The sequence below is a fragment of the Chelonia mydas genome, chromosome 17 (assembly GCF_015237465.2).
Source record: "Chelonia mydas isolate rCheMyd1 chromosome 17, rCheMyd1.pri.v2, whole genome shotgun sequence".
Taxonomy (NCBI): domain Eukaryota; kingdom Metazoa; phylum Chordata; order Testudines; family Cheloniidae; genus Chelonia; species Chelonia mydas.
Genome location: NC_051257.2, coordinates 16,237,173 through 16,260,997, shown reverse-complemented (window position 1 = coordinate 16,260,997; position 23,825 = coordinate 16,237,173). Strand labels below are relative to the sequence as shown.

At 46.5% G+C, this 23,825-nt stretch overlaps 1 protein-coding gene across 2 annotated transcripts in view; it reads left to right on the top strand.

Moving 5' to 3' along the window:
- Positions 1-23,825, top strand: part of GTF2IRD1 (GTF2I repeat domain containing 1) — a 176,274-nt gene that overhangs the window by 1,078 nt on the left and 151,371 nt on the right. The window lies entirely within an intron of this gene.

Here is a 23,825-nt window from a genome sequence, read left to right as displayed (position 1 = left end):
GGGGGGGGGGGGGGGGGGGGGGCGGTTCTCTCTCTGCATGGGGATCAAGCCAGGTGTGGGACAGAGTGTTGCATGTTGGGGAGACTTGTGCCCTGTCCCTCCAGTTCCTGGGGATAGTGAGGCATCCACTCGGGATAAGCTGGACATCCGAGCGGTCCCACTGATCGGTCTCGTGCTGGAGCCGGCTGGCGTCATGTGTGGATGGTGGTGACTCTTGCCGCCGTTGGAAGTCTCCTGAGTAATTCCCCCTCTGGGTCGAGTTGTTTGTTGGTGGGCGGTGGACTTGCAGTCCGGAGGCACAGAGGTGGCGTTTCTCTGCGGCCGGAAGGCAGGAGTGACTGGAGGATCCAGGAACTGAATACAAGGTGGATTCATTGTGGAATTGAGAATCTGTGTTGAAGAGGCAATGTGGTCTGGTGGAGAGGGAGTCAGGAGCCTATTTCTGGCTCTGCTACTGACCCGCTGCGTGACCTCAGATGAGTCCCTTCATCCTTCTGTTCCTTCCTTCTCCATCCCTTGTCTGTCTTTGTCTATTTAGAAAATAAGCTCTACTTCCTCTTAAGATGTCTATACAGCGCCTAGTACAATGAGGTTCCTGAGCTTGGTTGGGGCCTCTAGGTGTGACCCTTATGCTCCTACCAGTACTACCAGATGAACCATATGTAGGTACTCTAGGGGAAACTGACACCTCCTGGGGGAAACTGACATCTTATTGTACATCATACCTTTAATCAAAAAGGATCCCAAAACTTTAAAATCTGACCTGTTGTTGCTGGGCCAGTTAGGACAGCTCTTTGACTCATCAAGGTTCCATGTACTCCATAGCTCTGTGAAATCTGCTGTGGCATTTGCCTTTTGCTACCGAATTGTGCTCCAGATTCTTAGTTTCCATTTTAAAAATGATCCAGAGCCTAATCCTTTATGTTTGGGAAGGAGACCTTCCAGACGAGAGCAGGGTGTCAGATGATGTGGTCTTGTCTTGATGAGTTTTCAGAGAGCCTGAAACAATAGCTCTGAGAGTCAAGAATTGTCCTGTTTATATCGGTGACATGCTGACTCTGAAGCCTAATGATGGCAACATTGTTACTTATTTCACTGATGAATCTTTTAGCAAAAACTTTGCTAATGTGTTTGTCCCACAATGTCCAATTACCTCTCATTCCTCTCCAGTTTCTGAAAGCCCTTACTGTCCATTATCCAGCTGCCAAAACTTCAGCTGTCTGCTCCTGATCATGTATCTGATACAGTTATGCAGGACATCAATTGCCTCATTAGGGACAATGCAAAGTAAACTTAAGTTAATATGAAATTTAATGCAAGGCATAATGTACGGATTACATTACTGATTCATAGTTTAATTCCAGGAGAACCTCAGTTTTAAAAACTTTGTATAAACCTGCCACAGTGTTTCCTGCATGCTGCCTCAGTTTACCATGGAATACCTCTGAGAAGGGGGAATTTGCCACAGAAAGCTGGCTAAGAGTGCTACACACTGTGTGGGGCTGGAGCTACTGTACATGTTACCTGTTACTTTTCTTTCCCCCCTTCCCTAAGACACTCATTGCTTGGGTCTCAATCCTGCAAAGACCAAGTGTGAGTGTAACTGTATGCCTTGATTTCAATGAGGCTACTTGTGTGTAACATTTTGTTTGTGGACTTAAGTCTTTGCCAATTTGGGGGCCTTAGTGAGAAAATAACCTCTTGGGAGAGGCCAAAAGTGTTTGAGGCTTGTCACAGGCTAAGTCCTTGCTTATCTGCAGGGTTGAGCCTTTAGTTCTGTTGGTGCAAGGATTCCAGGTGAAATTTAGCAGTGTGGCATTGCTGGTACATCTGAGGTACTGAGCACCAGGACAGACCTTTCCTGTATCTTTACACATGACAGGAGCTCCTGGGATGCTCAGCCCACCTGGGGGAAATTTTCCTGGAGACTCTGAGTGGAACCAGGGTACCCATCTCCAGTTTCAGATGTTCTGTTTCTAGAGTATTGTTTGGTTGTTGAGGGGGGAGTATGGGTAGCCTACTGCTTCATCTTACTATTGATTAAAACAGGAAAGTCTGCAGTGGGGTGATATTTATCCTTGTGAGCAGCAGAATCAATCCCAGAACATTGTTCAGTGGGGGTATTGCTGAGAACTCAGGGCTGTTGTCTGGGGAGACTGAGGCACGTAAGAATTGTACCTTTCCTTTCTTTGGGACCTGCCAGGTCATATCAAGTCAGTGGTCCGGCTAGTTCCCTATCCTGGCTCTGAGAGCTGCCTATGCCAGTTGCTCTAGAGCAGTGGTTCTCAATCTTTTCCATAATAGGATATGCCCAACTCATCTAGCTTGGATCCTCCTCCATTTAGCACTATTAGAAGGACACTGTGCTTAGAGGATGCTGTGTGAGCTGGGCATTGGCTTCCCAGGGGCTAGCACTTCTGAGTTCGTTGTGTAAGTAGAAATCCTTGCCCCTTGAAGTTAGACTCCATGGCAATCGTTTATGGGTCTCCTGCCCTCTTTCAGCTTGGTATAGTTTGCTAACGTTTTTAAATGTCTTGTAGCCTATTTAATACAGTTGAAAATTGTGATCCTACACAGGTTGCATCCCCAGGTTGGAAGATCTGTAACCCTACTTGAGCCTACTGAGGTTTAAAGGAAAAAATGGAATACCTAAATAAAGCACACTCAACCTCCAGACTGCCCTCGACCAGAATGCTTGACCAAGTTTCCCCGCAAGATGAGAAGACTAGATGCATTTGTGGATGCAGTCCTTGTCCCCTGGATTCTCATCTTCTCCTCCCCATCCCTCATATTGCCTTTGGGTGCCAGCTTGTCCCTAGGAATAGAGTCCTGTGTTTGTGCCTCCTCTTTTGTCTCCTTTGCTGCCGTCTTCCCTGCTAGGGTTTACCTCCAGTTCAGAGGGTCTCATGCCCGTCTTCACTTAGATTGGCCTAGACCAGAGTCAGAGTAGGAGGGAGAAAACATTTTTAACTCATCTCCTGGATTTGGAGAAATAAAGAGCTCGGTATGAGTGGAGCTTGATGAAATCATAGGCTCACCCATGTGCAACACCTTGTGTGATTGGGGCCTTAGACTGAAACCATCTGCTGGTCTATATGATCATGCAATCATCCACTAGAAATAGCTCTGCCACCCTATCTCCCAAGTATCACTGTAGGTTTAATCAAAATTCATACAAACTCTCTTGCAGTCCAGCTATGGGTTGAGAAGAGTGAGACCAGATAGGGCTTCTGCAAAAGTGTTTTCTGTGGTCCTCCACCTGTAAGGAATATGCTTGCTGCCTCACCGATAGGATAGGCTCGTGTGTTGCAGCACAAATGCATAAAGTTGCTCTTCCAGTGGAAACGTTTGTCAGATTACACACAGAACTCATGCTTAGAAATTTTTTTTTGAAGCTAGCTGCTTATCCTTGAAAGGATCCTATATATATTCATCATATTAATTAAATCTCTTCAAAAGGAGCTGGGGCAAAAATACTATTCAATCTTACCCCTCCTCAGTCTGCCACTTCTTCTGAGCTCTCTGACAATACTATTAATTCTGCACACTTCACTAGTGCCATACTGACTTGCAAACTTCAGTTCGGCTGGGGGTAATTAGTCCAGTGTAGAGGCTTCTGAACATTTATAGCTACAAAATTGCATTGTCCGGGCTGAACTCTGCATCCGAAGGGGAGGAATTCTTTGATGCTGTGCTAAACAATGGTAGCATGAATCCAGATCCAAAGTTTAGTCTAAAACTGTTTGGTTCTCATGCTCCTCCTGATGAGGCAAAGGTTTTTATTCCACCAGTTTTGCAGCACTGAAAAGACACAGGCCTAGGATCGCTCCTGAATCGACCCCTCAGCCAAATTCCTCATGAAATGTCATTGTTAATATAGCTACTGTTCATTTAAATCTAAACCCCAGTGCGCCAAAAAAAAAAATTTTTTTTCTCCATATCCTAACATGCTGTTCCCACAGAAAATAGATAAAAAAAATTTTAGGCCCTTATCAATACAGTGTACTTCCTTTGGGAATCTTGTCAGTTGAATCCAGAAAGCCACGTTCTGCTCTGTGACACTGCAGTAAAATCTGGAGTAACTTCATCCAAACCAGTGGATTTACACCAGTGAAACTGAGTACAGACTTGGGCCCAAAGCATTCACAAAAAGCTTAGTGTTAGCAGTGGACAGCTCGGAGATCAGTAGCCAGCGTGTAAAGCAGACACCAAGGTTTTCCATGTCTAAATAAGTTTATTCCCCTTGCTCAGGGAAGATGGTATCCAATCAAACGGTGTGTGGAAATATCGTTGTTACATTTCTTTCTGCAAAGCCGACTGATTATGGGTGTGGAGAAATGCTGATTGCTGTTAGTACAGCTAATGGGGCCACTGGCCCAAGTGTCTTGTGCTACCTTCTGGGAAAGGTTCAACCTACAGGTCAGTTGGTTACACCCACGCATACTGCAGTTTAGAAATGTGGCACAGAAGAAAGCCTGTGTGATAGCGGTTGCTACAAGGCCCTGTGTGTGGGGGTGTGAGAGATTTTTCTGAAGCGCCTCTATGTATTAGTGTCCTTTTCCAGTGCTAACCCACTTTCTGAAACTTCTGGGTGAAAAGCAGTGTAAAGGTTGGGTTTTCAAGCTACCGAAATTGTCCGTGTGACAGATTCCACCAGGCAGGATTGTAAGGGAGGGGTGCAGGGGACATGGTTACAAAGAGCTATCTATGTTGGAAGTCTCTGTGTTGAGAACGTGAGGGATGGGGTTTTCAGACGCACTCTGTGTTGGCCTCGCTGTACCCAGTTGAAATCAGCGGGCGTTTTACCGCAAAGTGAAGCCACTGCTTGAAAAATCCCAGATGAAAGCTGTAGAATGGCCTTCAGCTGTTTGTAATGGCCACCAAACAGTTCATGACCCAAAACAGCAGGAGCCCATGCCACCCCACAAGGGGGTGTTGAGAAGGGCAGCCTGGCAATAGCACTGTTAGCAGGAAGTATAAATGCTCTTATAAACTAGACAAAGCGTGACCTGAACTCCATCTTGGTTCCAGATACCACAGTGATAGACACAATATAAATAGCTGGATGAAATTTATAGACCGTGGTTTCCCCTGGTTATTTTGTCCACCAACATATGGGCTCCCTCTGGCTGACTCTATTTGCTTGCAGCCTCAAAAGAGAATTCCAAGTTATTGCAGGAGCAATACGTTCGATGTCTGGGCTGTATCGTGCAGAACCTGCTGAGGTTCTGATCTTTCCTACATTTTACCACCTCGTGCCTGCTCCCACCTCGTGCCTGCTCCCAAGCCCGCAAAAGCTCCTATTGACTTCACTAGGCTTTGGCTCGGACTCCTCTTCCTTCGACCTGAGAGCCAGCATTTTCAGAAGGGCTCGTCGCCTGCAGTCAGGCCCAGATTTTCCAGAAGAGCTCTCCCTGTCCTGGCAGTAGGAGTCATTCAGAAAATCAAGCAGGTCGCCCTGGATTGTCCGGCAGTGCCCTCGTACATTGTGGGCACTACTGGAAACACATAAATAATCCATTAGGGTACAGCTTTTTTTTGGATGGCCTATGGAAGAGCAGGTTTGAACAGCTCATGTGCCTTTTAGAGCAAGGGCGGCTTGCTTCTACTCCTCCCTCATGTCTTACAGTAGGATCCACTCCATCCCATCAGCCCTAAGACGTAGCAGCGTGGTGACTGGTTAGGCCCTGCAAAACTGGGATAATTCTCATTGGTGTCCAAGACTCTACAGCTCTATATTGTGGTTCTCATTCAGTGGGGTACTTAGGCATGTGCCTCGCTCTGTGTGAATAATCCCATGGCCTGACACTGGACCAGTCACGTGATTGAAGCAGGGTCACTTGCTTAAGTAGCTTGCTAAAGCGCAAATGGAGAGAGAAATGTGTAGCTTATGGTTTGGAAAGTCTTTACATCAGGGTTGTTCTAAGGCCGGAAGTTTCCACTCCCTCTCAAGAGTCATTGCAGCCATATTTCGAAGAGGACATCCAGATGCTGTAGTCATTTCCAAGGGATCTTACAAACTCCACCAGTAAAGATTTTTTTCCCCCTTCAGTACAAATATTACTACTGCAGGAAACACCTTTACAAAAGCTGGCTGCATCATACTGGGATTTACAGTTATTTCTACAAGCAGTCACTGATCAAACTTTCTTATATTCTATGGTTTTGTCTCTGCTTGGGGCTAAAATCCTACTATGCTCATTTAAAAAAGAAAATTAACTTCAGCCAGATGAATAGGGGACCACAGGGCACTAAGCACCATTCTCCTGCCTTTGCTAATTCACAAAAGTAAAGTGGTCCTTTACCCAGGACTCACTTCATCAAGGTAATCTGTGCCCTTCACTTGAATCATGAGGCTACTTTCTCTTTATTTTCTCCAGACCTGCAACATCATAAGGATAAAATATCTGTTCACTCACAGGCTTATAAAAACCAGGCAGGGACTGAGTGAGGTGTGTGTGTGGGTTTTTTTTTTTTTTTAATAAATTTTTAATGAAGACCCCTCAGCAATTTTTACTGTCTTTGGTCTTCACAATAACTGCTTCACTCTTTCCCACAGAAGGTTATGAAGGACAAAATCAACCTCCCTTTATTTCCCTCTCCTTATCTTGGGTCTTTGTCCAGTTGGGTCTGCCTGTGGAATTGGCATCATGGGCCAGATTTGCAAAAGAGCTCAATTCCCATTTAGGCCAGATTTTTTTTTCTTTTTTTTTTTTCTTTTTTTAAGAAAAGCTCTCTGTGTGTTGGGTGCATGGGCTCTTCTGAAAATCTGGCCCTTGTTTAGGACAGCCAGAGCTACATTAGTAAGGATGTAAAAAAAAAAAAACAAAAACCCCAAACATCCCTCTCCACCTCCCTTCTCCCCCCCCTTCAAAAAATGTTTGGAAGGGTTACCAACCCTGGTGCTTCAGGGCATAAATCAATCTATAGCAGGTGAAGGTTAGGAAGACACTTTCTCTATGGGCCAATTATTCCGTAACTACCTTATACAGTGTTCCTTGCGCCTTTCTCTGTAGCATCTGGTACCAGCTGCTGTCAGAGGCTAGATTGGCCACGGGACTGTTATGGTCCTGTCTTTCTAGGAAAATAATGCTCCCACTAGAATGCTTGGGAGCAGGGGCTTTCAAAGTTGCAAGATAATTTCTTTTGGGAGAGTACCATCTTTCTGTTCTGTGGTTGTACAGTGTCTAATGCAGGGAGCCCCTGATCCATGTCTGAGGCTCCTAGGTAGTACAGCAGTAGAAATAACTAGCTATGCTCATTTTAACCAATGAGTTCATTTTAAAGAGGCTGAGTTCTATCTGTGAAACAGGAAGGAGAGTTTTGGAGACTGTTTATTCAGCTCCCGACGAAAGGGAGGCAAGAAGAATTTTTCCCCTTATCTCTGATTCTTCCTTCAACAGAGAAAAGGGCAGAGTGGATCTGATTGTAACCGCAAACATATATTGAAAAAACAAAACAGCATCACACTTCCTCATTCCGTCTCCTAAATAACACTGCTGCAGAGAATGGCGCCCCGAAATGATAAACTCCATGGCAAACTATTTCCACTTAAAAAAACCCCCAACCCTACACAAACCCAAACCATTCCGTCTATTAATAATCCTCTGACACCACACCCACGCAAACACGTGCTTTAAAAATCTACCCCTGCCCTACACACGTGTCCACATACTGCAACCTATAACTGGTTCGCGTTGTTTAAAACATCCCCTTCTAACTGCTTCCCCCTGGGTCAGAGTTAAAGGTTGTATGTTTTGCGTGGAGAAGAAGGGAAATGTGGCAGGGTCTGTGTGTTGTGGGTGAGATAATCTGGGGAAGACAATATCATGGTGGTTGTAGATTACAAGGGATACATGAGGACTTTCTGGCTTTGTGGTGGTTGCATTGGGCGTATATGCCAGGGGTGGCCAAATTTACTAATCCTCCAAGCTGCATATGATGATCTTCAGAAGTTCAGGAGCCGGGCTTACCTGCTGGGGCTCGGCACCTCCCACAGGGCAGAAACCCCTAGCCCCACCACCCTGTCACAGGGCAGAAGTCCTGAGCTCATGCCGCCCCAGTCTGGTAGATGGAGAATGCCTCCATGAGCCACATTTTAACTGTAAAAGAAATGTGGCTTGCGAGCTGTGGTTTGCAGACACAGACCACCCCAGTACATGCCCTTGAACGATCTTAATAGTTTAAATGGGGGTGGTCTGTGTGTGTCTTGGAAAAACTTTCTTCTCTAGCTATGTTTAATTATAGGTATCTCTGACCTTACCCAGTGAATTTGCTCTGATGCCACAAATCCATTCATCTTTTTTACTGTTTAGTGACCAAGTCCTTCCATTACGTGGAAGACTCACATTGTGATACCGTACGAGTGAACAATCAGTCACTTGTTTGTGGCATCAAAGCTGGTCATTGTAGCATTTAAGGAGTGGCCCTGTAAGCCTTGTCCTCACTGGTGAGCACCAAAGTCCGTAACTCAGGAAAGGCTCTGTGCTGTTCGCTGTGTAGGAAGATGATTTATGGGAGGGGCCAAAGGTGAGCTGTTTTAGGGTAGTCAAGGGAGTGCTGATCGGGGCTAGGTTTGAGTATTGGTGCAAAGTTATGCACAGATGAAAGATGCAAACAAGGTTTTGTTTCTAATTTAATGGTAGCCTTGGATGTCGAAATTATGCCCAGCCAGATATTAAAGTCCGGTACAAATTTCAGGATATGTAAGGTCCCTTCACCCAGAGACTTCTGAGGTCTTGAGAGCCCATGACACACCGCATTGATGGCTGCATTTAGGAACAGTGATTCCCATCCACTGGTTCACAACTTCAGTGTGTGAGTAGTCCCACTGAAGCCGACAGAACTGCTTGTGAGTGTGAAGTTAAGCATGTGCACAAGTCTTTGCAAGGTTGACGCGTATCTTGTAAGCCCTTGGAGCAGGGGCTTTGTCCATTTTTATGCACAATTTCCCTTCCCAGTGGTGTTACTTGAATAACAGTGCAACCCTAGTGCCGTTTTTAATGCAGGATTCTCCAGCCCAGGCACAGAATCAACCAGCCTGCTCTTCTGCTATGATGAAATAAGTAATATTTTACATATTTGTCAAAGAAAATTACTTACCCTGGGCGAGTGAGTGGACAGAACTTTGCGAGGTGGTTATAATATTCTGTGGTAAATAACTGGGCAGGGTGGGGGTGGTCTCAGGGATGACAGTGAGTGTAGAAAATAAAAGATGACTTTTCTCTGTCTAATTTCTAAGGGCTTGATTCCCATATACACTAAATATACAGTATAAAATCCCTTTATGCTGATCTGGCAGTGTAGTGTGGAAGTTACATCCATTATTGCGGCGCTTCCTGGGATCCTCAGTCATGAATCGGGACCCTCCTGTACAAGCACAGAACAAAGACAGTCCCTGCCTCCAAGATATTACAGTTTAAATGCACCTACGCGAAGGCCCTGGCCACTGTAATTGAGAAACTCCATGTTTTCATACTATGCTAGCTGACTTGCAGCCTTCTGTGTTTTAGGGCTGAGTGGTGAATGAGGATATAATAGCTCAGTGGTTTGAGCATTGGCCTGCTAAACCCAGGGTTCCGAGTTCAATCCTTGAGGGGGCCATTTAGGGATCTGGGGCAAAAATTGGGGATTGGTCCTGCTTTGAGCAGGGGCTTGGACTAGATGACCTCCTGAGGTCCCTTCCAACTCTGATGTTCTATGTTCTATATATGTAGCATTTCAGGGATGTATATAATTCACAAGATTTTTAAACTTTAAAATAAAGTAGCTGTGTTAATGTGATCTATACAGGTATAACTTAAAAAAAAAACCATCCCTCTGCTGCTGCATCTTATTTGATTTTGGATTGTTGAAGCACAGGAAGTGGCTACTGTCTTTGGAGTTCTGTCTCATACTTGTGAGGTAAATAATGACCCTATAATATACCATCTGTTAAAGCGCTCCTGAACACAGAATTAGTACAATCAGTGCACTGAGGGATAGCGATTGGCTATGCTATGCCATTTCTCAATAACTGCTTTGTTTGTGCTAATGAAAAGTAACCAAACTCACTGTGGCGGTCTGGAGACCTGGTGCCTGATCTTGCTTTTACTGGTGTACATTGGGTTAAACCAGCGTACAAATTCTGTAAGAAAAGAGCCCAGGCCCATGGACTTGGGCGCACCCAGCTGGCTGTCCAGGATACCTGTTTGACGACATGTGCTGGGGTAGAACTGGGCTTTTCCTGTGGCCATCGGTGAGAACACAAAGCGTGACAGGAATGCTACTGTACTGTGTGTTGTCATAGAATTTCAGGTCAGAAGGGAGCCTGCAGCTCATCTAGTCTGGCCTTCTACCTATCACAGGCCATTAAACACTGCCCAGTTACCCCTTTCACAGCTATTCTACCACCGGCTGGCGTTGACAATAGGCAGACCTGCATGTTTATTCCTTTACCAATTAAGGGCTTGTCTATCCTTAAAACGCTACAGAAGCACAGCTGTGTTGCTGTAGCGCTTTTGTGTTGACAGGATGGGGAGGTATTCACTTGTCACTGTTGTAGGTATTCCACCTCCCTGAGAAGCGGGAGCTCTGTCGACCTGGCACTGTCTACACGGGGAATTAGGTCGGCTTAACTACATCACTCAGGGGGGCGGATTTTTCACACCCCTGACAGATGTTAAACTGACCTAATTTTCTAGTGTGGACCAGGCCTACGTCCTGGTGATCACTGGACAGCAGAACGAGGGGAGAGCTACACCTCTTTCATTCTGTGGGACAGATAAATCTACTGCTTTACTTATTTAGGGAGATGTTTGGCAGATTGGTACAAGAAGAAATCACAATGCAGCAGTGGCCTGGGGTGTGTGCAAGAGGTGCTCATTGATGACAAGCTGACCTATACTATTCTGTATACAAAATCCAGTGGCACAGGGTGTAGTCTTACAATACTGACAGCCCAGGATCTCAAAGATCCTTTTGTGCATTAATGAATGAAGCTTACAAGCTCCCATGATGCAACGAAGTGGCATTATCCCCATTATATAGAAGGGGAAACTGGGGCACAGAGGATTTGTCAGAACCTCTGAGCACCTGTAGCTCCAACAGAAGTCAACGGTGCTCAGTTCCTCTGCGGATCAGGCCCCAAGTGACTTGTCAAAAGTCAGTGAGTCAGTGGCAGAGCCAGGAGTAGAATCCAGAGAGGCTGACTCAGCGCTAACCATAAGTCCACGTTCCCTCCCCTACAATTGTGTGTGTGTTCCTGTATGGGCTATAATGTAACAATAATCCTTTGTAAACCGGTACTCAAGTAGGACCAGAATCAACTTGCATTGTAGTCTATGGAATGATCTGGGAGCTCGATTGCACCCATTTGGTAAATTCTTGGCGCGTATGGCAGCTGGTGTAGGCAGGAGAGGCCCACAGAGAGATAGGGTGGAAGGGACAATGAGGGTCATCTGGTCTAACCCCCCTGCCAACATGCAGGGTTTGTTGTGTCTAAACATTAATCATCCAAGACAGATGGCTATCCAGCATCTTTCTGAATGCCTCTAGTGAAGGAGCTTCCATGACTTCCTCAGGCAGTTTCTTCCATTGTCCTGCTGGGTTCCTACACTTAAGAAGTTTTTCCTGAGATTTAATCTAAAACCGCTATGCTGTAGTTTGAACCCGACGCCTCTTGTCCTGCCCACTGTGGTGAGGGAGAACAACTTTTCTCCCTCTTATGGCAGCTCTTCAAGTATCTGAAGACTGCTATCATATCCCCCCCTTAATCTCCTTTTTTCCAAACTAAACATACCCAGTTCCTTCAGCCTCTGCTCACATGGTGTGCATTCCATTCCGTTGATCATCTTTGTCACTCGCCTCTGGATCCCTTCTAGTTTCTCTGCATCCTTCTATACAGTGGTTGTTTCTCCTTCCCCCATCCTTACATTGCAGCCCTCGCCCCAGAGGGCTGTCAGATGTGTGGATTTCAGTTTCTTGAGATCAAAGTTTCTAGTAAAGCAGGGAAGGGCTGATTTCAAACTCTGCTTTGCCAGCCCTTCTGTTCAGGTTCTGCCTTAGGTTTGGAAATGACCATCTTCCCCCCAATTGGGCCCTCTGTGGTGCTCTTGCATGATATATTGAAAATGGGAGCCGCCCTGAGCAAGGGGACAGGGGACTGCCTGCAGGACCAGCTGCATCCCAGCATATGGGAGCGGTTCTGAAGGAATCTATCCCTCTTCCAGATAATTACATCAGGTGATGAGCATGGAAGGAAAGACAGGAGGGGAGCCAGTCTGGGACAATAAGGAGCTCTGCTTCCCTACCCTGGCTGAGGCAGATGATATATCCTGCTGAAAGGGCCCTGTTAGAAGCCTGTGTGCCATCACTGGGAGGGAAAAATGGCCTTTCAGTTTGTAAAATATGGTAGGAACTTTAAAGAGCCTTCTGGCATTGGGCCTTTAAATAAACCTCCTTACTGGGGCATGGGCTCTGCATCCAGCACAATGCAGATTGGGGGTGTGACTGTATCGCTGCCCTGAGTGCACACATTGACAAGGTTATAGATTAGCTTCATCAGAGGAGGCTTGCTGAAAATAAATTACTCTGTACCCTTTAGGGGGTATCACAAGCTGTAATTTCGTCTTGAGTTTCTGGGGATGAACACCTAGAAAACCCCCTTGATGAAATTACATCCAACATCCAGCCTCCCTGAAGGGGATGTTTTGTTTTCATGTATATTTTATTATTACTATCCGGTTTTAGCCTTTATCTATAAAACAAGTTGGTTACAGGAATTGGTAGGCACTTGCTACGGCAGTGTTAAAACCACTGTGTAAACTGTGATGCTAAAAGCAGGATTAGTTTGGATTTATTGCTGGTTTTTAGTAAGAATCTGTACGGGCTTATTAACTCTCTAATGCATGCACCAAATAGGCCATCTTTTTTCTTTGTGTCCATGTTAATCTGTATGTTTCCCCTGCCATTGCGCTAACTGGCTGTTTGCCATTGTTCTCCTTGACAGTTTATTATGTAGAGCATTGTGTGTTTCTTCTTTAAATACATCACTTGGGAAAAGTGTATGCCAAACATTTGAAATGCTGATGAAACAACACAGTTAAAACCAAGTGGCCCATGTGCTATTAATACAAATCTGCAGTGAGAACAGTAGGCGGGCGACCTTTAACAAGACATTAAACATTTATTAAAACCATTAGAATTAGTGTCAGGTTGTATTTATTTAAAAAAGTCAACTCGGCTAGCACAGAAACATGAGTGCGAAATGACAGTCTTGAAAGATGCTTGAATTGGTTTAGTTTATTTCCCTGCCTGCGTCCGATGCACACAGCCAGCCTGGCAACTTGCCAATCTCCAGTGGGTAAATTGGCACAGTGCTGGATGGCTTCCCGTTTAATAACGGGCCCAATCCTAGAAGAAGCTGAACGCCTCATGAAGACAGTGCTGAGTGTCTCCCTGAAACGAATGGGTGCTCAGCAGCACCTCACAGGACTGGGCCCTGCAATTCCATAGGAAAGTGCCATGGCATCAGACCCAAACTGGAGGCAATTATCTTGCGCCTGTCTTTTGACCTTGGAGCATAACTGTCAGAAGTGCAGAGAACCCTAGCTCCAGCCGCTGTCAGTGATATTGACAAGCACTCAGCACCCCTGAAAAATTAACTCCGCAGTATCTGATGATGATATTGTTCCCCCTTCCCCTCTCCCCCAATTATATTTGCAGAAGGAACAGGCTTTTCAGGTGCCACAGCTTCTGAGTGGAAAGGCATGATGGGGAAAACACAACTGAGCTCTGTGAGCCGTGTCCTCTTCACCCCCTTCTGTTGCACAACATTGCTGGCAGTTGGGAGAACTTCCTTCTGCTCTCGACATGGGAGGAGAAAATGCATCAGAACACACGTTGCAGGGAACAGCTTTTCCCTGGCAGGGTGGGGATAGATTTGAAGATGAAGTAGGCCTTGTCCAGCTCTGATTTTTGTGTCGGGGCACAGACGTTCTGTAGAAAACACTGGGCGTAACCTGGAATAGGTCAAGGATGCTCAGATCCACTGATCTAGGGCCCAGAGAACTAAAAAACTCCTGTCCCCAGGTCACTGTGCTGCAGCAACCAAAGCTGCTGCGCTTGTTTGCTTGGTGCAGTGGCTGGCTCTGCAGGCCTCCCTCTCTGAGATCACTCTAGCAGGGCTGGGCAATGTTCCTCTGAGCTGGGGGCTGGCCTAGCCTGTTAGATAAGCCCTATACAAATAACACCTGACTTGGTCCCTGCACAATAATACTGAATACCAAAAAATATACTGCCAGTTTAAAATGGCCACACGCATTAAGGGAATAAGTAACAGAGGGGTAGCTGTGCATGCATCCGACGAAGTAGGTATTCGCCCGCGAAAGCTTATGCTCCAATACGTCTGTAAGGTGTCACAGGACTCTTTGCCGCCATTAAGGGACTAAATAACACCCTGAGGGCGGAGGTCTTGTGAAAAGCATGACTCATTAACCCACTGTGCTTTCATAGATCAGGTAAATCCTATCTCCCACACTGAATCTGAGCGTGTGGGCTCAGTGCATTGGCACTACAAGATGAGGAGGAGGGAGGCATCTTTCCTCCTGGGTACTCCGTGGCCTTTGCTGCATCCTCCGGGATGCAGTAGATGCCACTTGTGTCACAACCCTCCTCCATAGAGAGGAAGTGTCAGTGGATCCACTGACCTGGTCACACCTCGAAGCTCTGCTCTGGGGTGTGGCTGTGGGCTCTTAGGTGGCCTAGTGGATAGAAGACTGTGACTCGGGCGACCTGGGTTCTGCTACTGGCCTGCTGGGTGACCCTGGGCATTTCACCTCTCGGTGCTTCAGGCTCAGTCTGGACTGAGAAGTTACGTCGACATAGCTACTCGTGTCAGGGGTGTGACTGTCACACTATCCCTGTCAGAACCCCAGTGTAGACACGGCTGTGTTGATGGAAGAGGGCTTCCACTGACGTAGCTAATCTCATTCAGGGAGAGGGTGTTCCCACGCTGACTAGGGGGCTGTTCCACGAAAGCTTATGCTCAAGTAAATTGGTTAGTCTCTAAGGTGCCACAAGTACTCCTTTTCTTTTTGCGAATACAGACTAACACGGCTGTTACTCTGAAACCAGTATAATCTCTGTAGTGTAGACATACTCATCTATCCCATCGATGAAATAGGGATAATAATGACCTACTTTTTGAGACCCACTGATGAAAAGTGCTCTATAAGAGCTAGGGAATGATGTTATATTAAATGCTGGCCTCCCACCCGTGCTTTCCTCACCCCACACCACAGCATTCAGGGCCCCTGTTGTGTCCAGGAGGATAGGAGTGCTTTATAAATTAAGCAGCCTACTCCTGTGTGCGAAAAGATCTAGTCCATAGTATCCTCAGCCTTACACCAGGGGTCTCTCTTCTCTTTCTAGCAACCATCTCCATGTTGCCCCACACTTGTGATTTTGTCACGGTACTTGGAGGTTTCTCTTAAAGCCCTAGCTTCAGGAGTCCTGTGAATACGTGACAGTCTCAGCTTTGCTTTGTTTTATTAAGGGTTCTAGTTTTATGGTTGCAGAGAAAAGCTTGCTAGCATGATATGAGTGCCCCCTAAAGGCTCAGAAACCCCTATTAAAAGCAAATGTATTGATTTGTTTTTTGTAAAATCTCAGGGTTTTTAAGCCCTTTCCTAACTTCGGGAGACGTGACTCCAAACTCAATTTCGAACGCTTGGGGTTGGCAATGCTGCATCTGCTGGCCAGGCTGTGATAACAAACCAGTCCAATAGCTCTTGACATTGCGGCCCTTAAGATACAGCTAAACTGCCCAAAAAAAAAAAAAAAAAAAAACCCAAAAAACCAAAAACCCCACCTGTGGCCGGCCACAAGTCTCTGAGCCCGGGTCTACAGATGTGGGCTCGCGCTTCGGTGCTAAAATTGTCCGTGTAGATGTTCCTACTTGGGCTCTGAGATCCAACCCCTCACTGGGTTTCAGAGCCTCAGTGGGAACGTCCATACCGCTAGGTTTAGCGCCGTAGCTCAAGCTCCACGAGCCCAAGTCTGTAGGCCCAGGTTATGAGACTTGCTGCCGTGTGGTGGTTTTTTTGCCTGCAGCTTGTGTAGACATACTGAGCTAGCTTGAATCTCCCTGCCTTGGGCACTGCAGCTACTCGCCCAAGTAATTACCCAGCCCACACTAAAACCCATGATTCTCTCTGGCTTCACTACTCCAGTACCCAAGCCAGCTGGATTAAAGCTAGTTTTGGTCTGTCTCCACTAGCCACGATCACACCCTGTGATTGCAGTGTAGGCATACCCGTAGTGGGCCGCACTCAGAGGCTGTCTGCATACACTGCTCCTCTGAGGTAAGAGGAAATGAGTCTGGACCAAGCAGTGCTTCTCACGCTCTGTGGTCTGTAGAGTACTTACACACGGCCCATGGAGCAATGGCTGGCCACGTGGTGCTGGCTCCTCCTTGCTCCCTGCAGCTCAGTCACATTAAAAACAGCTGAAACGACATGCAGCACTTGGCTCATGGCACTTTTGCCTCACGTAGCCAATGGCTGTTGGTGCAACAGGGTTGTTGGTGCAATGGGGATGTCGTGCAATTGGCACAAACTCGCTAAAGGGGAGGGGAAGTGGTTTGCACCAGCCCGAATGGGAGCTGAGTTGTCCAGCAGACAGTCTGTCTAGGAGCCTGTGTTTTCACACTGTGAGAGAGCATGTGAAGCCCTGGACTAAGGGAAGGTGCTCTCTCCTATTATAGGTTAGGCCCAGTTAAGCAGACATTAATTGTATTTTGTTGATCCTGCTTCTGTGCCCTTTGCCTCATCTAAGCAGACCCCAGATGGAGCTGAAGTCCAGCTCTGAGGGATTACTACTTCACCCCATGCATTGGCCGTGCCCAGACGGCTAGACTTTGAGTTGGGGTTCCCATCCTTTAGTTCTCTCCTCCTTTGCTGGAATCGAAGAGGGAGAAAAGCAAAAGGCAGCGCCGTGGTAGAAAGATCAGCCACAATGTATGAGTCTGTTCAGGGAATCATAATTCCATGGCTCTGCCATTGAAAAGCTCAGTGGGTCTGCCCTCCTCCTCCGAAAGGCAGCAGAATGGGAAAGGGCCCAGGAAAGTCATGTAGAGCAAGAAACAACTGCTGACGTGCTGTAAAATAACAAGCGCTGATTGAAACGCCTTTTGATTTTACGGGGCTTTTGAGGCGTGAAATACTGAGCCGTTTCCTGGGCCCCTCAAATGCATGTTGTGGTTACCCCAGCAATATTTTTCCAACCCTAGGATTGTGTACAAGATGCGGGGGAGATTTGAGAGCATTCCTTGGTCATAGGCAAACTGCCTGCTTCCTTTTTGTGCTCTCTGCCATCCGCCTCCTCGCAGTCAGTGCCGTCCTTTAGGTTCTGATTTACCAGGCAGCTACCCCAAGGATTAAGCGCTCTCTCGAAAAGTCTTTGTTTTCTGATGTTTGCTATTGTAATGTATGTATGATGCTGCTGCTTTTTTGAAAAACAAGGTCTTTATCTCTGTGGGAATTACACCTGCCTAAATATAGAGGTATCAATGGATACACGCGCAAGGCACTTGACGACAAAAGCAGCCTTTGCTGCCATTGCAGGGATACAAAAGTTTACTCTGCCTTAGCCGCCAGCTAGACTGGAGATCTCCTCTACTCCATACTTAGGAGCATACAAATACCTGGCCCTCAAGGGCTCTCTGAAAGCAGATGGGGATGCTTTATTATCTCAATGCAGTTAAGATGTATTTATTTTTTGTTTACTAGTGGTCCCCCCCGCACCCCCCCCCCCCCAGATCATTGTTGTTGTTACGACTGGTCAGTATTTTGTTACCAGTTGATTTTATGATTTGTTGGTGTTTGTTGTGTTTTTGTTTTTGTTTTTTTGCCTGTGTTTGGTGACCTTCCAGGCACGCTGCACTAGGCCTCGTTTGATAAGATTTTTGGCGAGCGCTGAGGATACGCATCCCATAACAATGAAGGGGAGGAGAGGAGTGTATTTGTACTCAAAGCAATAAAATCCCAGCATCATTCATCAGTGATGTGTTAGGGCACCTAGAACCTTGGCTAGGCATCTATTTTAAATCTCAATAAATAAATAGAAAATAAATAACCCGACGATCTTAGAACCTTTGGCTGGTCATTGTTTTGATGTGGTGGCAGGCCAGTTTTTCCAAAGAACTCAGACCCAGATTTTCAAAGGTATTTAGGTTCCTAACTTCCACTGAAATCCAATGGGAGTAAGAGCCTACGTACCTTTGAGGATCTGGGACTCAGCTCCCATTGAGACATAAGTGTCAGGTTTTCCAAAGCGCCCACCATCCAGCAGCTCCCTCTGGGCACTCAGGGTCTGTCTATGCTGCACACGCAGCCTGGGTCTGCAGGACCCACACTTGTAGGCTCTGTGCTTGAGTGTCCACACTGCATCCTGGGTCCATGCTCCACCAGGCAGACCTTCTGACTTGGGTCTGCAGCTTCACCTGCATCCACGTTGCAGAATGACAGGGCTTGGATCCTGTTCACTGTGGGACTTGAGCTCTGACCCATCCCCCTAGCTGGGTCCTAGAACCCAGGTCCTGAGTGCTTGCTGATCTTAGACAGGTTTGCGTGTGGACATACGGAAGAGATTCAAACCTGAGTCCGAGCCCGTGCTTCGTGTGCAGCATAGACACAATCTTATGGGGCAGATTCTCAAAAGAGCTCTGCACCCAACGTTTTGTACGCTCAGCACAGGGAGCTCTTTTGAAAATCTAACCCAGTGGTTCTCAACCCATGGCCCCATCAGCATACCGCTGAGGGCCATGTGACGTCCTCAGGGCCAGGCAGGTAGTATATCTATTGTGTGAATGCAGCCCATGTAACAGAGCTGCATATGCGACCCACAATGGTAAATACTGCATATCGTGTCTTTTGTCTGGCGAAAAAAAATTCCCTGAAACCTTCTCTTCCTCCCCCCGCCCCCCATTTACATTAATTCGTATGGGGAAATTGGATTCGCTTTACATCATTTCGCTTCAGGTTCCATTTTTCAGGAACATAACCGCAATGTTAAGCGAGAACCGCTGACCCTGCCCCATTTGAGGCCTTTTTTTCACAATTCTGGCCATAATGGCTCAAGCCGTCCTCTCCTTTTTAAACTCCATCCCTTTCCCATCAAGGAAGGTGCTTTCACTGATTTGCCGTGCTGCAGTTCTTTATGTGCAGCCCCACTGTGGAGCAAAGCACGGTTATTTTGTTAGGCAGGAAACACTGCGCTCGTGTAGCCAGTTATTCGAGCAGCCGTTCGAGTGTCCATCGGCAATTGGAGGGAGTCGTTTAAAGACGTTAAAAGACGCAGCGGAGGGCGGGGGCCGGGGGGGGGGGAAGAGATTAGAGAAACAGGAAAGAAAATATCTACCGGATGACAGCCACAGAGAGCGGGGGTTGGGGGTGGGAAGCTCCCCTCCTGAAGATCTTGCTGCTGGGAAGAGTGGGGGGGGTGGGGTGTCTGGTGCATGAGCGCAGAAGTTAGCATGAGGGGAAACAAAGAACAGGCTTGCCTGGCTCCCTGCTTCCCCTGTAGCTAATCAGCAATGGCTGTATCTCATTCAGAAGGGAATGGCAAGACTTATAGAGTCTTTGAATGACAAATGTGTGGCGCGTCTGAAGTCCCCTGCCTGTTCCTAGGCTGTAAATTTGTAGCTATATTTCTGAAAAGCCTAACAGCAAATGCAGTTCTTCTTAAACTGCTGTGTGTGGTGGGTGTTTGTTTGTTCGTCCCCCCCGTCCCCCCCCACTAACCCGCTCTTAGCTAGAGATGTTCCAAAAAAGCATTTAAGGCCAGAACGTTCACTTTGGGTATTGATTTTTCTGTCTGGCTTGAATCTGTTGCCCTTGCTCTTCTGCGTGTGTTTGAAAAGGGAATGGGGAGGACTAGACTTTAATGGGTGCTTCTGTATGAGCTGAGGGTTGCTGGACTGTGTGTGGTGCTGTCCGGAACAGTGGCTTTGTTCTTTGGTTAACCTTGAAAGTTAGTAGTTGGAGCCAGATGTACAAAAAAGCTCAGGGTTAGATATTCCAAGGCTCAGCATCCATAACGGTGGCCAAACTTTTCCAAAATGCTCAGCAGCAGCTACCGTTGTGACTCCTACAGCCAGACTTTCAGAGAGCTGGTCACCCAATTCGGTGAGCTTTTTTTGAAAACCCTGCTGCTTGTTTTGGTACCTAAATGGGAACTGAGATGGCTTGAAAATCAGGCCTTACATGTGCTTAATTCTTAGTATAGTGTTGTCAGCAACTGATGTTTGTGGGGGGTAGAGAGACTGGAGGAGGACTGGTCACTGGGGCACCTTGTGTTTAGGTGTTGATATTTGCAATAGTGTCCTGTCTTCTCGGCTGCCGGGGAAAGGGGAAACCAAAACTCATTTTGTAAAAGCAGAAGAAATAGGACCATGGAGATCTTTCTCTCTCCTCTCCGACCCCCTGAGGTAGACGGGGGGGGGGGGGGGGAGGGAAATGTAACAGAATGTAGAATGACATTAAACCAAGGAAAATGTAGTCTGAATATCCGGGAAGACCTATTCACAATGACCTCTTTGGATTGCAATGGTCCTCCAAGAAAAGTGATGGAGGCCCTGGCACTTGGGTCATTTAAAAGTGGGTTGCAGGGAATAGTCCTTCACTGGCAGGGGATCTTCTGCGTCTGTCCCATCAGACCCTAGAGCACCTGTTGCATTAGTAATTAGTAGGGTCCTGCTGTCATATCTGTGAGAATATATTTTTAGTAATAAGTCCTAACCACTGTATTTTGGACTCAATTCAGTTCCAGATCTCTGCTTGGATTCCTGTCCTCTGCCACTATGGAGAGCCTTGGTCTGATCCTTCCCAGGGCAGGGACCCTCCCAACGAAGCACTGACCTGAAAAGTACAGAGCTCACATCTGCATGGACTAGGCTACTTGGTTAAAGGTGCTTTGGTTGTAATTTGAGTTTTGGGCTGCTCCCTCATCTCCCCATCTCCCATCTTTCTAAGGTGAGGTTATTTTACATAAGAACTGCCATAGTGGGTTAGACCAAAGGTCCATCTAGCCCAGTATCCTGTCTTCCAACAATGGCCAATGTCTGGTGCTTCATAGGAAATTAACAGAACGGGTAACGATCTAGTGAGCCATCATCCGCTGTCACCCATTCCCAGCTTCCGTAAAACAGAGGCCAGGGACACCATCCCTGCCCTGGCTAATAGCCATTGATGGATCAGGTCAGGTTGTTAAAACTTGAGCTAACGAAAGCCAGAGATGCAAACAACGAGGTGATGATGCGTGAACGCAAGCCCTGTGTGGGTTTTCCCCCAAGGCACATAATAGTAGGACAGCTAGTCGGCCGCCCTGCCTGCTCCTGAGGTTTCTAAAGAGGACAAGGCGTTGCAGCTGAGCAGATGAAATAAATGACTCTTTAAATATTTACTTTTACATTATAAAGTAGCTTTGTGTTTACCCACTTTGAGGCTCTGTGTTGTGTGTGTGAAGAGCTTAGCAAAGAGCTCTCTAGCTTCCTTTGGAATGACTCCCTGAGGCTCCTGCTGCAGTATCTTGGGCTTGAAAGCAGATTGGCAACATCGCTGATGGGTGACTCACTCAGATTACCTAATTGCTTGCAACCCATTTAAGGGGAGCTGATTAAGAAATTAATTCACAATCTTAGGCTACATAGATCCAGATTTGAATGCTTTGATCACAGCGGAATAGGAAGGGATACAGGCAAACGTCTTTCCATCCATCTCTCGGAAGCAAGGGTAATTAAGGTGCTTCTGATGTTTGGACGATCAAGGCTCTGGTGTTCAGATTTACATAGATAGAGGCAGACACGTTTACATTAAGGTTATCCCTTTTGGACTGGATTCCCTCTAGAAATGGATTGGAGACACCTTCAGTTCTAGTTTAGGTGAGCCCTCAGCTCTGCTCTCAGTGAAAGATATAATTTGCCACAAAATCTCTGTTCTCCCCTCCACGGCAGCTGTGATTCTTGCCCAAGGTTCAAATCTGATCAGACTGTTGGTAGAGGACATTCTTGGTTAAGGAATACCTTCTCTGATATTTTCCAGGTCCTCCTCATTGTTTTAGAGCCTTCGGGCAAGGTCTTTTTCCTTCAGCTCATTGTATCTAACCTAATCTGTCTAATTCCATGCTCCTCACACAGCGCCTGAGTGCCTAATGAAATTTTCATTGCCACAGCATAAAGGCCCAAATGTTTGTGCCCTTCTAGGTCCTGTAGAACTTGATAGAAAGTGATAACCTGACTATAGAGCTTTGTACTATTCTGCAGGTTTAACAGAGAGTTACGGCCATGCTCTAGAATTTTATTGGGGACCTTAAAAACCCTATGGAAAGGATCTCTTTGTTTTCTATAAAATTCTATAGGTTTTTGGAATAATTTATATGGTGCCATATCCCATTTCTCTAGAACGCTACCAGTTTCATCTCTTTCTAAGATTCTGTAGGACTTTCCCATAGGGCTGCTCGTGAATGGCCAGAGCCTTGTTTTCTCTGGGACTATTATTTGTATTACAAACATCCCTCACAGTGTACAGAGGGACTTACTGAGACTAGACCCCCATTGTGCTAGGTGCTGCACGGATGCATAATAAGAGTGTCAAAGAGCTCACAATCTAAATAAACGAGACCAAGAACGGGGAAACAAGGCACTGGGAGGTGAAGCGAGTTGGCCGGGATCACCCAACAGGTCAGTGGCAGAGCCAGGAATAAAACCCAGGTCTCTGGAGTCCCACTCCAGTGCCCTGTCGGACAATGCTGCCTGTCAATGCAGCATGTGTGCACATGCACACGATACAAATTTAGTACCCCCCACCCATTCTGTGATTTGCCTTTCTTGTTACCTTTGGCAAAACTTGGCCCTAACTTGGTCAAAAATATCCTGTCCAAGTCTGTCATTTATGTCAAATGTTCACTGTCTTGGGGTTTGTTTTTGTTTTTTGTTTTTTGTTTTTTTTTAAAACCCTGCTGCTTCTGCTGACAAGAATGAGGTAGTTCTGCACGAACAAGCTGTAGACATCCAGCAAATTCAGAATTAAGACTAAAGCAAGAAGAAACCCAAACATTAGAAAGGATGGAAATGCACAGTGCAGGCCCCTAGTCCACCTGAACTCTGCTTCTCTGGTGAGGCACTGAAGGCAAAACAAACAATGAGACGGGTCCATTGCAAACAGTGTAATCTCAGCAGCGACCACAAACACTTGAATGTCTGCTCTTAATCGGTCAGCAGTTGAGCAAACACCAGTCTTTGGTGAGCTGGGATTCTATGGATTGAAAGGCGCTATATTCTCAGCGGTTGCATTCTACCCCAATATTGGTTTTGTTCCATTGTGTTAAAAAGGAAGTAAAATGGACTTGCCCCTGGTTTAGGGGGAAAGGGGCAGTAAATGGAAAAAACAGGCTTTCTTTTTCTTTTCTATTCTATTCTGCTTGTGTGTACAAAAATAATAAGGCCAAATTTTTGAAAGGATGGCCTCTCTTGACCGTGCAACGTGTGTCGGTAATGTTTACACTTGCCTTTTCGCATCTGCATTCACAAGTGAATTGTGAGAGCCATTTATATTACGGTAACTGTTATAGGCCCCATTTGCCAGGCATGTGCACGCATGCGCGCACACACAGTAAGAGCTGGTCCCTGCCCTGAAGATCTTGCAGTCTAAACATGTGACATACAAAGGGTGGGAGGAGAAACAGAGGCAAAGTGATGTGCCCAAGGTCACCCAGGAGGACAGTGACCGAGCCAGAATCAGAGCCTAGGACTCCTGCCTCCCAGTTCAGTGCCCTGTCCACTAGACTAT